This window comes from Etheostoma spectabile, unplaced genomic scaffold (genome assembly GCF_008692095.1).
Source record: "Etheostoma spectabile isolate EspeVRDwgs_2016 unplaced genomic scaffold, UIUC_Espe_1.0 scaffold00002702, whole genome shotgun sequence".
NCBI classification, from domain to species: Eukaryota; Metazoa; Chordata; class Actinopteri; order Perciformes; family Percidae; genus Etheostoma; species Etheostoma spectabile.
This window is the reverse complement of record NW_022602940.1, coordinates 1,159-15,008: the sequence shown is the minus strand read 5'-3', so window position 1 is coordinate 15,008 and position 13,850 is coordinate 1,159. Positions and strand designations below refer to the sequence as shown.

At 41.4% G+C, this 13,850-nt stretch overlaps 7 non-coding genes across 7 annotated transcripts; 3 read left to right on the top strand and 4 right to left on the bottom strand.

Annotated features, from left to right (window-relative positions):
* trnak-uuu (transfer RNA lysine (anticodon UUU)) lies at nt 1-73 on the bottom strand. The gene has a single exon. It is a non-coding gene; the product is annotated as a tRNA-Lys (tRNA).
* A 1,163-nt stretch (nt 74-1,236) lies between these two features.
* trnar-ucg (transfer RNA arginine (anticodon UCG)) lies at nt 1,237-1,309 on the top strand. The gene has a single exon. It is a non-coding gene; the product is annotated as a tRNA-Arg (tRNA).
* Nucleotides 1,310-8,146: 6,837 nt separating this feature from the next.
* Nucleotides 8,147-8,219, top strand: trnak-uuu (transfer RNA lysine (anticodon UUU)). Its single transcript has one exon. It is a non-coding gene; the product is annotated as a tRNA-Lys (tRNA).
* Nucleotides 8,220-8,655: 436 nt separating this feature from the next.
* On the bottom strand, nt 8,656-8,728 carry trnai-uau (transfer RNA isoleucine (anticodon UAU)). Its single transcript has one exon. It is a non-coding gene; the product is annotated as a tRNA-Ile (tRNA).
* A 1,404-nt stretch (nt 8,729-10,132) lies between these two features.
* On the top strand, nt 10,133-10,205 carry trnak-uuu (transfer RNA lysine (anticodon UUU)). Its single transcript has one exon. It is a non-coding gene; the product is annotated as a tRNA-Lys (tRNA).
* A 1,206-nt stretch (nt 10,206-11,411) lies between these two features.
* trnae-uuc (transfer RNA glutamic acid (anticodon UUC)) lies at nt 11,412-11,483 on the bottom strand. Its single transcript has one exon. It is a non-coding gene; the product is annotated as a tRNA-Glu (tRNA).
* A 2,089-nt stretch (nt 11,484-13,572) lies between these two features.
* trnam-cau (transfer RNA methionine (anticodon CAU)) lies at nt 13,573-13,645 on the bottom strand. Its single transcript has one exon. It is a non-coding gene; the product is annotated as a tRNA-Met (tRNA).
* Between the last annotated feature and the right edge of the window lie 205 nt (nt 13,646-13,850).

Sequence of the window (13,850 nt, the reverse complement as noted above, 5' to 3'; positions counted from 1 at the left end):
CACCTGAACAGGGACTTGAACCCTGGACCCTCAGATTAAAAGTCTGATGCTCTACCGACTGAGCTATCCAGGCTTCTAAAACTACTGGCTGTGGAAAAAATAATCTCCTGAACTACAGATTGAAGTTTAAGTAAATGAAGACCATTAAACTGTTGCCATGATCACGGTCTTCTGGACAGCAGGAGGGTAGACCATAATTTGCACAATGCCTGAGAACACCAAATGTTATTGCACAAACTGGTTGAAAATTGGCTAAATTGACCAAAACGGTTAAAAAGCTCAAAGTCCCAACTCATCATGGCGACTAGCAGACTGTGAACATCCTGCAAACCTGCATGACAGATGACGATAGCGAGCACTTCATACATATCCCAGAATCAAGCTGTTGCCTTATCAGGGACTTGAGCTGTGGTATTCTTTTTCGCTGAAAACGTTGATAACCTATTGCGATTTGTGGACAAATAAACTTTATTGCTGGTGAGTACAATAAAACAACTCTCCCTCTTGATCCGCTTCCTCTTGACGGGAAAAATCCACCAGATGACTTGCCATCCAAGCAGGGAGATCAGCACAGAGATTTGGGTGCTAACAAGATGGATGTAGGTTGGCCATTGTTCATTTAGAGATAGCACCCGCATTGTTATAATGCAAACCTGCATAAAAAACAGTCACATTTCTTTTTGAAGACTTGTGCATGTTACTTACATGAGACAACAGTGTCTGAAAGTGTTCAGAATTGCCAAAGTGTACAACTCATCCAGCTCATCCAGAACTCTGCCAATTTGCTCAATTCGGCCTTAATTGTTTCTGGACATCTGTTCTTTTTAAACAGTTAAAAGCAGGCCGGTTAGCTCAGATTGTTTTGAGTGGTGCTAAAAATGCTAAGCACCGGCAGACACTTTAGGGGTACTAAAATCGCCAAACCCTACGCCCAAAATAATCTGTATCCACCTTTGTTTGCACAAATCGGCGATTAACGCAAAAACAAGTCTCAATCTCTATAGCTCTGCTTTCCATGTCTTTTGTAGCAAGGCCAAAAACATACAGTTGTAAGGTTGTCTGCTCAGTAAGTGCAATATGAGTCACAGGTAACTGATGTGCCTAGCATTCAATCTATTTACTTCAACAAAAGCTAACTGGCCACCTAATTAGTCTACCTTTTTTAAAATGTTACCTCGCTCCTGAATTTCAGATAAACCATGGCAATTCAGATTTGGAAATATTACATTTTTTTGCAACCATGTGGCCTAATGGACAAGGCGTCTGACTTCGGATCAGAAGATTGAGGGTTCAAGTCCCTTCGTGGTTAGAAACTCCTGTCTACCTCCAGAAACAGAATGGGAGCATGTAGCATCTTGTTTTGGACTCTATAGCTATGCTTTCCATGTCTTTTTTGCAAACCAAAAACATATGCAGTCCCTACAAACCATTCACAACCAGGTAACCCATCCAGAACTCGCTCAATTTTGCTTGATTTCGCCTGGTTTGTTTCCGGAATCTTTTCTTTTTCAAACACTTAAAAAGCAGGCCAGTTATCTCAGATGGTTTGAGTGTGGTGCTAATAATGCTAAGCACCGGCAGACACTTTAGGGGTAATAAAATCACCAAACCCTACACCCAAGATCATCTGATTCCACCTTTTGTATGCACAAACAGGAATTACGCAAGTGAAGAAGTTCTTGTATCTCAAAGGCATATGAGGTTGCATACCGATGGAGAGAAGGAGGAGGAGAGAGGTACCTAGTGCATCATGGGAAGTCCCCCGGTAGTCTAGGCCTAAGCAGCAACACTAAGAGATGGTTCAGGACTCACCCAAGCCAGCCCTGCCTATAGGATTTATCAAAGAGGAAAGTCTTAATCCTACATGTGGAGATGGTGTCTGCCTCCTGAACCCAAACTGGAACCTGGTTCCACAGGAGAGGAACGCTCTGGCTCCCATTCTACTTTTGGAAAACCTGTTCTTGACTTGCCTTTTCCACATCCTCTGAATGCTTAGCTAACTAAATTACTTAAGTTGGCCAATAATTGTTGCTTTTTCATCTGTGTTGTGATTGTTGTGTGCCTTCAATATCATATCATATCAATATTATGTGGATATAATGAAAGAAACTGTCAAGCAAACACTTGCAACACTTTTAAAGGTTCCATGGTGTAATGGTTAGCACTCTGGGCTCTGAATCCAGCGATCTGAGTGCAAAACTGAACACCCAAATGTTGGAGAAGTTATGCTTATCTCCGCTCCAAAAACATTGTGGTTCAAAGACGTGTAAGAGATTCACTGCGAAGGATGGACCCAATCGGTGTCCTAGCCAGGAGAAGAACCGCTGTAGCTCGCCGAGTGTATTCTGTCCCACATCCAAATTTCATATGGCATATAGATGGAAATCATAAGTTGATTAGGTGGAAATTGGTTGTTCATGGTGCCATAGACGGCTACAGTAGGATGTTGATGTTTCTTCAATGCTCCAACAATAATCTTGGTGAAACTGTAAGAGACCTTTTTACTGCAGCTGTTGGACAGTATGGCAGACCACTGCACATCAGGACTGATCACGGAGGAGAGAACGTTCAGATTTGGGAGGACATGCATTCGAGCAGGGGGGAAGGCTCTGTCTTAACAGGAAGTTCTGTACACAACAGAGGATTGAGCGTTTTAACCGAGACTTGAACAAAAACTGCAGCCAAGTCTATGCACCCATTTTCTATGAACTGGAATCCCTGGGTATCCTAGACATAGACAATGCAACAGACTTATTTTGTCTCCATTATGTCTTTCTACCCAGAATCAACCACACTTTGGAGGAATTCAAAGCTGGATTTAACAATCACTCAGTGTCATCTGAAGGAAATAGAACACCTGTTCAGCTTTTTACTCTGGACAATGATTTGCCTCATCTTCACAACCCAGAACTCTCAACAGCAGGGTAGTTTTTCGTTCCTCACCTAACTCTCAAAGAGGATTTTCCCCTTGAATGACAGGGATTTGCAAGAACTGAATGAGACCATTACCCTCTTCAAAATGACAACACAATGGCAAAACATTGTTTCAGAGAACACAACAGTTTATTTTTGATAAACTTGTAAATGTGTGATCTTAGCATTACATGGACAATTGAGTAACATTATCCTATTGTAGTTTCACAAACCACCATGGAAACCAGAGCCAATAGCTCTATAATCCTTTTATACCAGTATGTATAGCCAAACCGTTGTCCTTAAACTACATTAAACTCAAAAGGGCTACAGTTGTACACTATTGTTTAAGTACAGCTAGTGAAATTTTTTATTTTTCATTAGGCTATACTGATTGCATATGGCTGGCTGTTACAGAAATCAGGAAGTGATGTGTTCACATAATGTGTAAATCAAAATGTTGCATATTTATTGCAAAAGAGCTCTTAACAGAGAGAGAGCCTTAAGAATTGTAAATAAAACCACTTATAGAGCACCAACTAATCCACTGTTTATTAAATTAAAAGCACTAAAATTCAGAGATATTGTTGACTTTAAAACTGCACAAATTATGTACAAAATAAATAATCATCAGCTGTCAAACAGTGTCCAAGGGTTGTTCCAAATAAGAGAGAGCAAACATCATTTAAGAGGAATATTTGTATATAAAACAAAACCTATAAGAACGAATGCTAAATATCACTGCATCTCAACTAAAGGAGTTACTTTATGGAACAGCTGCAGTGAAGAGATGAAATCATCTATAACAATGAGTAATTTCAAGAGATTATTTAAAATGAATATATTAAAGGGATACGAAAAGGACTTGAAGTGATGGTATTGTAGTAGACTGTATGTTTTCTTGGCATTTATATGCTGGTATGTCTATATATTAATATATTTATATATATAATAAAAAGAGGGTTTATAAGTGTTTGTGTATGTATGCATCTGTGTCTAGGATGTGTAAATAATAATGTGTAAATAACTGAAGAATAAGATTTACTAAAGGATAAAAGTAGAGAAAGGGGGTCGGACTTGATAAGTTGTTTATCAACTTCTTCCTACTCCTTTTGAACATGGAAAAAATTTTGTTGCGTTTGAATGACTTTCAATATTGGAAGACTGTGCTAAAAAGTACATGACCTTATTTATGTCATTTTAATTATATATGTATGCAGGAATGCATGTATATAAATCTTTTATTTTAATGTTGTTGTTTTTTTTTTATGTTCAAATAAACTATTAAACTAAACTAAACTAAACTAAACAGAAGATTTGACACAATTTTAAAAATGGCAAATAACGGTGTGTTTTTCAATGTTTTTTTTCAGCCTACTTATGTACTGCAAATGAAATCACTGCTTTATAATATGGACAAACTATGTCCTCTATGAAACACACTTAGACATGGACACAATCAACCACCGGGCTGTAGTGTATAGTTTTAGGGTTGTTGCCATGAAGGGGGCAGAGGGTACACAGAACACCACAGCAGCCTGGTTTGACAAACATGGGGAGCCCTACACTAAACAGTGGTGTATTTCACTGCAGGGGTTCTTTTACAAATGAACTGATTTAAGCAAATTAGTAGATTTACAGTAAAAATCAAAATTAGGACATTCCACTTATGCTCCAGTTGTGCTTGCAAAAAATAAGCCTTGTACTTTAAATGGTAGCTGTTAAATGTCTCGTTTAAATGAAGCTGAATAAAGATCCATTCATTAGTGCTACTAGGAAGCTGTAGTTAAATTCATCATCATCAGCCATTGTTTTTGCATTCACAAAAGGTGAAGCTCATTAGCACGAGTGTGCGCAATGGGAAGATGTTTGTTTTCATCATGAATACATATTAACTTAGGAGTTGGATGAAAACCAATGGCTGGGACTTTGCTGCTCCCTGTAGCAAATGCCAGGATGTGACCAGGGCTCAAAGTCTTCAGGAATGCCTCCTCATCGTTTGTTAGAGTCCTGTCCCCATATGTGTCTCTCAGCTCTTTACCTAAAAGGGAAACCACTGTTGACTTGGAGACTGGAAAATACTCAACAAATAATGACTAAGTGAGTGACTAATGGATTACTGTATAGGTATTTTGGTGAAAAAGCAATTTTATTATGACAAGCAAACGGATAACTGTATTCTTGTTTGTGGTACATAACCCTTAGGCACAGCTTTACGAGTAAAGAATAAAATTAATCTGTAAATTTCCTGGATTGTCTTATTGAATAATATACTGAATAACAAATGCATACTTACTTTCAACACATTGTAGAAACTCCCTAAATTTGACCACCAGCAGCTCCTCATTAGCTCTTCTGTTGCTCCCCAGTGCAGAGTAGCTTGGTTTGAGAATACCAGCTACAAAATCAGCTTCTTGACCTTTGTCCTCTCCTGGTATGTCAAGCAGCACACGCAAGCTGGGGTTCTCTCTCAAGAGTGATAAAACCTGCAGGGAAATTCAACTCCATAAATGAAAGATAACTAAAGATGATACAGAACTGTGAGGTAAATCTTACTCCATAGTGGGACAAGCCATCAATTAGTTGATCAAGACAGCTCTGCCGTTGCACAACAGTATGATATAGAACTGCATTTTTCACAAACACATCTCTGTTGGCCATGGTGACTACGAGTGGAAGACCCTCAACTTGATATCGCCATGAGTCACAGCAGCTGACTGCTTTCTCCAAATCATCCTGCAAGGTTGCATGTTGAACCTAAATATTACAGATCAAATGTTATTTTCTCAAATTACTGCATTTAATCAACATTTACAGAAGTACTATGTACACTGTGCATTTCACTTAATACTTACTTACCTATGACAAGAAAAGTTGGAATTTTCTAGTTGTTTATTTGATAATATGAAACCAAAATTATTTTGATAATGCATTCCACCAAAATAAAAGTACTGTACTGCTGTGGAATAGTCAAAAGCAAAGGCTTACTACAATAGTCTTCAGATCCGAACATTGAGCATTACCTTATTGAGGTTCTCCCTTAAATCAGGGTCACCTACATCATCAGGTGTCACGTGAGCTTGAAGGATGTCCCCAGACACAATGTAGTCCACCACACTCGGGGACAGGAATGCAGGTGGTTCACCCCCTTGCACTATTATTGTAGACATCATCCTGCCAATGGTTCGATACTCTCCATTTTGCAAGTGGAGCATGTTCAGTCTTGGTGTGCATCCATTTGGTGTGCCTGAAAGATTCAATAAATTAAAACAGCACATTCTATATATTTTGCGCGCACGCACGTACGCACACACACACACACCTTCAAAAGCGCCACTGTCCTGGAAGATAGCCTTCACCAGTAAGCGGAAAAACTCTCGTCTGGGACCCCCAAGGTCAGCAGCATCTTCCCCAGCATCATGCTCATCGCTTGCAAATGTAGCATAGAAGACTGTGATCATGGCAACAGCTTAATGGTCTTCATTTACTTAAACTTCAATCTGTAGTTCAGGAGATTATTTTTTCCACAGCCAATAGTTTTAGAATCCTGGGTAGCTCAGTCGGTAGAGCATCAGACTTTTAATCTGAGGGTCCAGGGTTCAAGTCCCTGTTCAGGTGTAGAGTTGACGTTCTTGAACACTTCAGATACTGCCATATCGTTTGTGTTCCATCCATAAGTCTTTAAAAAAGAATTGTGGCTGTTTTTCAAGCAGGTTTGCATCATAACAATATTGCTGGTAAGTCTAAATGTACAATAGGCAACCTATGTCCATCTTGCTAGCACCCAAATCTCTGTACTCATCTCCCTGCTTGGATAGAAGGTCATCTGGTGCATTTTCCTGTCACGAGGGCTAAGTGTTGTGGTCTGGTGCATTCCCCAACCTGTGTCGTGTCTTCCCTTTCTTCTGTGTGTCTTGTCTGTCTTGCCGTGAGGGCGTTCCAGGGGATCTAGAGGCGTGGCTTTCCATCGACGCAATACATAAACCCGGGCTGACCGCCTCTTCAAAGCCAGATCATTACATGCACTATTGTGGTAACTGGGCTCCTAGTCATTTGCGCCTGTGTTGTTGTTTCTTGTTGTATTCTAGTACTAACTCTGCCTCTCCTTAGATCCATCCGTTGTCCCTCCGAGCTGCCTTCCTCCCTCACGCCGACCAGCCACCTGTCTATACCAGTGTTTGAACCCCTCCGCACTCATTAAACTACCTGAACCTTATCCTGTCTTCGTGCCTTTTGTATCTCTATGGTTCTGGGTCTTACTAACGGTAACACTAAGAGTTTAGAAGCGGAACAAGAGGGAGAGTTGTTTTTTTGCACCCACCAGCAATAAAGTTTACTTACTTACTTACGTCTGAAGCTGTGTTGTTTGAATTAGGTTATCAATGTTTTGAGTGAAAATGAATACCACAGCTCAAGTCCTCAGTAAGGCGACAGCTTTATTGTGGGATATGTATGAAGTGCTGATCTCTATGCTTGGATAGCAAGTCATCTGGTGGATTTTTCCTTCCATGGCAACAGCTTAATCTTTTTCATTTACTTGAACCTCAATTTATAGTTCAGGAGATTGTTTTTTCCACAGACCTCTGTTTTCGAAACATGGGTTGCTCAATGTTGGTGGTACGTCTAAATGAACAATGGACAACCTACATCCATCTTGCTAGCACCCAAATCTCTGTGCTGATCTCCCTGCTTGGATGGCAAGTCATCTGGTGGATTTTTCCTGTCACGAGGGCTTTTGATCAAATTACGTATAGTGCTTCCGAATGAGGACACTAAGAGTATAGTAGCGGAACCAGAGGGAGAGTTGTTTTATTGTACCCACTAGCAGTAAAGTTTATTTGTCTATAGCCATAAAACTGCATTAGGTTATCAACGTTTTGAGCGAAAAAGAAAACCACAGCTCAAGTCCCTGGTAAGGCAACAGCTTGATTCTGGGATATGTATGAAGTGCTCGCTATCGTCATCTGTCATGCAGGTTTGCAGGATGTTCACAATCTGCAAGTGGCCATGATGAGTTGTGACTTTGAGCTTTTTAACCATTTTGGCCAATTTAGCCAATTTTCAACCAGTTTGTGCAATAACATTTGGTGTTCTCAGGCAATGTGCAAATTATGGTCTACCCTCCTTCTGTCCAGAAGACCGTGATCATTGCAACAGCTTTTTGGTCTTCATTTACTTGCACTTTAATTTGTAGTTCAGGAGATTGTTTTTCCCACAGTCCTCTGTTTCAGAAGCCTGGGTAGCTCAGTCGGTAGAGCATCAGACTTTTAATCTGAGGGTCCAGGGTTCAAGTCCCTGTTCAGGCGTAGAGTTGCACATTCTGCTAGATGAGTTGTCCACTTGACATGCCCGTATGGAAATGGACCAATTCAGATACTATCATATCATGTGTGTTCCATCCACAAGTCTTTATAAAGAATTGTGACTGTTTTTCAAGCAGGTTTGTATCATAACAATGTTGCTGGTAAGTCTATATGAACAATGGGCAACCTCCATCCATCTTGCTAGCACCCAAATCTCTGTACTCATCTCCCTGCTTGGATAGTATGTCCAAGGACATACCATTTATGTTCTATAACCCTTTTCATTGGTTTGCTACCACTCTTAAATAATTCCTTTCATTGTATCAATCTCAGAAATAACCAAAGAATGACAAATTCCATTCATGTGCTAGTGCGAGTATTCAACCACCTGTCACTGTATTTTTAGCAGCAGTAGTGTTTTTTTGTTTTTTAAAACACCTACCCGATGTGAGGGTTGAACTCACGACCTTCAGATTATAAGACTGACGCGCTGCCTACTGCGCCAACGAGGCTATGAAAGGCATTGCAATGGTTCGCAAAATTTCAGAAAAACTAACAATTTGGTCGTCAATCTTAATAAAAACAATGTATGTGGAAACCTATGTACTCACACAAAGGCTAAGATCAACACTAGATGCTTTGTAATGACCCCATGAAAAGGGGAGACAAAAGACTGTGTGCAAAGGTTGTATACATGTATGCATGGTGTATGCATGGATGAGTGTGAGGTATGGTGTCAGCGATTTATGCTGGACGGTGTAAAACTAACAAAGCGGGAGAGGTGCTGGACTGAGAGACCTCTAGGGCAATCACAGATGCACAACCAATAATTAAACACTACTGAGTGAATAAGTTCAGAAAATGAAGACCATTGTTCAGAAAGCTTAATGAAGCTTCATTTGACCATAACTATTAACCACCTGAACCTGGTAAAAGGTATGAGGTAGTCCTGCATAGCTAGCCAGTGATTTACCTCCTGTAGATGGTGGTCGGCATGCCAACGAGGCTTGGAAATTTGCAGATGGTGATTCAGAGGAGATATAACAGTTTAAAGTTTAAAGTAACTTAATTTTCTAAATTGTCCGCCTACAGTGCCAACGAGAGCTCTTCTCTAATATTACCGGGTATGCAATAGCTATTCAACTTTAGAAGGTATTGTTGATCTCAGAAACAACGATAGACAGCACCATCTTATCACAACGCCCATGTTTGTGTTCCTTCAAAGTTTGCAAAAACATTCACATGAACCCGCAAATAAATTGATGAGATTATGGAGGTCAAAGGTTCAATGTCAAGGTGACTGTGTCCTCATGTCTGGCCATCCGATTCTTGTGAATGCAATATGATGGATTGAAACCATCCTCTGCTAACTCTGATTTCCATGGTGAGATGAATCATGATATAACTGCTGGAAAAGTTGTTGACAGCCCATGAAAAGTGGCAAGTCATGTTCTGGCAGATTAAAAAATTGACATACAGGATCCAGGAGTTCTAGAATGTTAGGTTGAAGTTCAAGAATGTTAAGCTGCCATTCTACAATGTTAGCTTTAAATTCTAGAATGTTAAGCTGCAGTTCTAGAAAGTTAAGCTTTTATTCAAGAAATTTGAGCTGCAATTCAAGAACAACTGGCATAGTGGTGCCAGTTATGTCATGCAGGTTTGCAGGATTTTCACAATCTGCTAGTGGCCATGATGAGTTGTGACTTTGAGCTTTTTAACCGTTTTGGCCAATTTAGCCAATTTTCAACCAGTTTGTGCAATAACATTTGGTGTTCTTAGGCATTGTGCAAATTATGGTCTACTCTCTTGCTGTCCAGAAGACCGTGATCATGGCAACAAGCTTAATGGTCTTCATTTACTTGCACTTCAATTTGTAGTTCAGCAGATTGTTGTTTCTGCAGTCAGCTGCTTCAGAAGCCTGGGTAGCTCAGTCGGTAGAGCATCAGACTTTTAATCTGAAGGTCTGGGGTTCAAGTCCCTGTTCAGGCGTAGAGTTGCACATTCTGCTGGATGAGTTGTCCATTTGACATACCTGAACACTTCAGACAGTGTCATATCATTTGTGCTCCATGCACAAGTCTTTAAAAACGAATTGTTACGCAGGTTTGTATCATAACAATGTTGCTGGTAAGTCTAAATGAACAATGGGCAACCTATATCCGTATATATATATATATATATATATAGTATATATATATATATATATATATATATATATATATATCTGTATAACCATATAACCTTCCGTCAGCCTGGCTACAGTGCTGAAGATAAACCTGGGGTTGTTCCTGTTTTCCTCCATTAGGCAAGGCAAGGCAAGGCAGCTTTATTTGTATAGCACATTTCAGCAACAGGGCAATTCAAAGTGCTTTACACAAAATCATTAAAACAGATAAAACACAAGTACAAACAGTTAAAAGTCATAAGCATTAAAAATCAATAAGACACATGAATAGACAGTTAAAAACAAAATAGAAACATTAGGACACATAAAACACAAGAATAAAAGTTACAGTGCAGCATAAGAAAGAAATGAGCATTAATTTAAAGAAAGGCAGCATCAAAAAGAAAGGTCTTCAGCCTTGATTTAAAAGAACTGAGAGTAGCAGCGGATCTACAGGTTTCTGGGAGTTTATTCCAGATATGAGGAGCATAGAAACTGAAAGCTGCTTCACCCTGTTTAGTTCTGACTCTGGGGACAGAAAGTAGACCTGTCCCAGATGACCTGAGAGGTCTGGGGGGGTCATAGTGTAGTAGCAGATCAGAAATGTATTTTGGACCTAAACCGTTAAGGGATTTATAAACTAGCAAGAGTACTTTGAAATCAATTCTTTGAGACACAGGAAGCCAATGTAAAGACTTCAGAACTGGAGTGATGTGATCCAGTCTCTTGGTCTTAGTGAGGACTCGAGCAGCAGCGTTCTGAATCAGCTGCAGCTGTCTGATTGATTTTTTTGGGAGACCTGTAAAGACCCCGTTACAGTAGTCAAGTCTACTGAAGATGAAAGCATGGACCAGTTTTTCCAAGTCCTGTTGACACATAAGTCCTTTAACCCTTGATATGTTCTTTAGGTGATAGTAGGCTGACTTTGTAATTGTCTTAATTAATGACGAGTAGTACGTCAAACTACATCTATGATTTAATACAAGACCAATAATAAAGAGCTTACTTATCTTGCTAGAGACCTTCATCGATTCCCATAACGGGAGTTGAACCCGGGCCACCTGGGTGAAAACCAGGAATCCTAACCGCTAGACCATATGGGACTGATTACTATTACTTCCAGTCAATACTGTCAAATGTGGAGCTTCTTCAAGTTATATTAGCAACCAGGTGACTACTCAACATGCCCCATGTGTGTGTTTATCCAAAACAGATTCAAGGTTTGTTCGGGGCTTTGTCCACGCGGGCCAAGAGGCTAAGGACAAACACAGTCTGCACAGTAGTAGGCCCACGAGCAGCTCCTGCAGATGTATCTCTTGCAGCCACTGCACACAATGTGTGATTTGCGGTCCTTTCCCTCTGGACAGAGCTGACACTGCTTCCTTTTGCTTTGCACCCTCGGTGTGTCCGGTTCAGAATCCCTGTCCTCCTCTAGGCCCCTTGTGACTACAGCCGCCACTACAGCCGCCACCACCACAGGACCTCCTCGCTTTGACGACGGCTTTGACAAGTGCGGCGGACGCCTCCGTGCGAGGCAGACGCCGCCGTCTCTCGATGAGCGGATTCACAAACGCCCTTCCCAACTGCTCGAGGAACGCCCTCCTCTTGTTGAGCTTGCCGCGCATCCACTCGGGCCTGAGCTCTCGCCACAGCACAAAGGCGTTGTAGGCGGACACGTTGAGGATGTTGTGGAACACGGCGAGGGGCCAGCGCACCATCTTCCAGCGACAGCTGTATGTGTCCACGAGCTTGTCCAGGTTGTCCACGCCTCCCTTGGTGTGGTTGTAGTGGAGGATGATGTCAGGTTTGGCTTGCCTGCCGGCGCCAACGCGCGCATCCCCCGTGTGCAGCGTGCTCAGCAGCACCACGTTCCTGTGCCTCTTGGGCACGTAGGACACCAGAGTGGGGACGGGCGTGAAGGCAAACTTGGACGAGAAGACCGCACGGCCCTTTGTGGCGGGCAACGCCCCCGGCAGCTCAGGCTTGTTTTTGCCCATCGTGCCCACCGCGGTGAGGCGCCGCTCGACGAGCAGCCGCTGGGCCAGCGCGTAGGAGGTGAAAAAGTTGTCGCACGTCACGTTACGCGGGCCCCTCAGGCCCTTGGTCAAGTCCAGCACCACGCGGGCGACCAGATCCCTCTCGGGTGTGTGAAAGTGGCGTGTCCAAACAAGAAGATGGAACGTGATGGAAAGAGATGGAAGAAAAAATGTAACACACACACACACACACACACTAAGACAATTGTACGGCAATGGTACCAAAAAAAAAAAACGAAAACAACAACAAAGCAACAAATACAACACCTCGAAAGGGCACCAGCTGCTCGTCCACCGTCACGTCGGTGCCCGGGTTGTAGAGGCGAGGCAGCTGGTTAACATTCATATACGTAAAAAGGAAATGCAGCTTTAGTCAGTTTCCCGATATCGTTTGCCAACAGGAAACATTTGATACAAAATATTTTTACCAAAACACAGACTTGATTTTGCCAGTAAAAAGTAATAGTAATATTGTGATGAATTTGCCAAATAGGTGACACTCTCTCGTCCATCACACTCAATAAATAAACCAGATTATTCAATCCATACCTCCACTTCTATGCAAAGTAGTCTCACCCAGACCCTATCGCACCCTAAGCGAGAATCATAAACCTAGACCAACGAACAAGGAGAGTCCTGTTTGTTCCTTACATTTTTTCCCAGTTTTTTCTATTGCGTGCCGTTGAAGCAGGATATGAAAAATTGCCAAGTTGTCAAGTGTAAAGTTGCACATTCTGCTAGATGAGTTGTCCATTTGACATACCTGAACACTTCAGACACTGCCATATCATGTGTGTTCCATGCACAAGTCTTTAAAAAGAATTGTGGCTGTTTTTCAAGCAGGTTTGTATCATAACAATGTTGCTGGTAAGTCTAAATGAACAATGGGCAACCCACATCCATCTTGCTAGCACCCAAATCTCTGTGCTCATCTCCCTGCTTGGATAGTATGTCTTTGGTCTAACATACCACATATGTTCTATAACCCTTTTCATTGGTTTGCTACGACTCTTAAATACTTCCTTTCATTGTATCAATCTCAGAAATAACCAAAGAATGACAAATTTCATTGTGCTTGTGCCAGTGTTTAACCACTCGTCACTGTATTTTTAGCAGCAGTAGTGTTTTATTTAAACACTTTTATTTTTAAAATACCTGCCCCGTGTGAGGGTTGAACTCACGACCTTCAGATTATGAGACTGACGCGCTGCCTACTGCGCCAACGAGGCTATGAAAAGCATTGCAAGGGTTCGCAAAATTTAAGAAAAACTAACAATTTGGTTGTCAATCTTAATAAAAACAATGTATGTGGAGACCTACACTCACCGGCCACTTTATTAGGTACCCCATGCTAGTAACGGGTTGGACCCCCTTTTGCCTTCAGAACTGCCTCAATTCTTCGTGGCATAGATTCAACAAGGTGCTGGATTCATT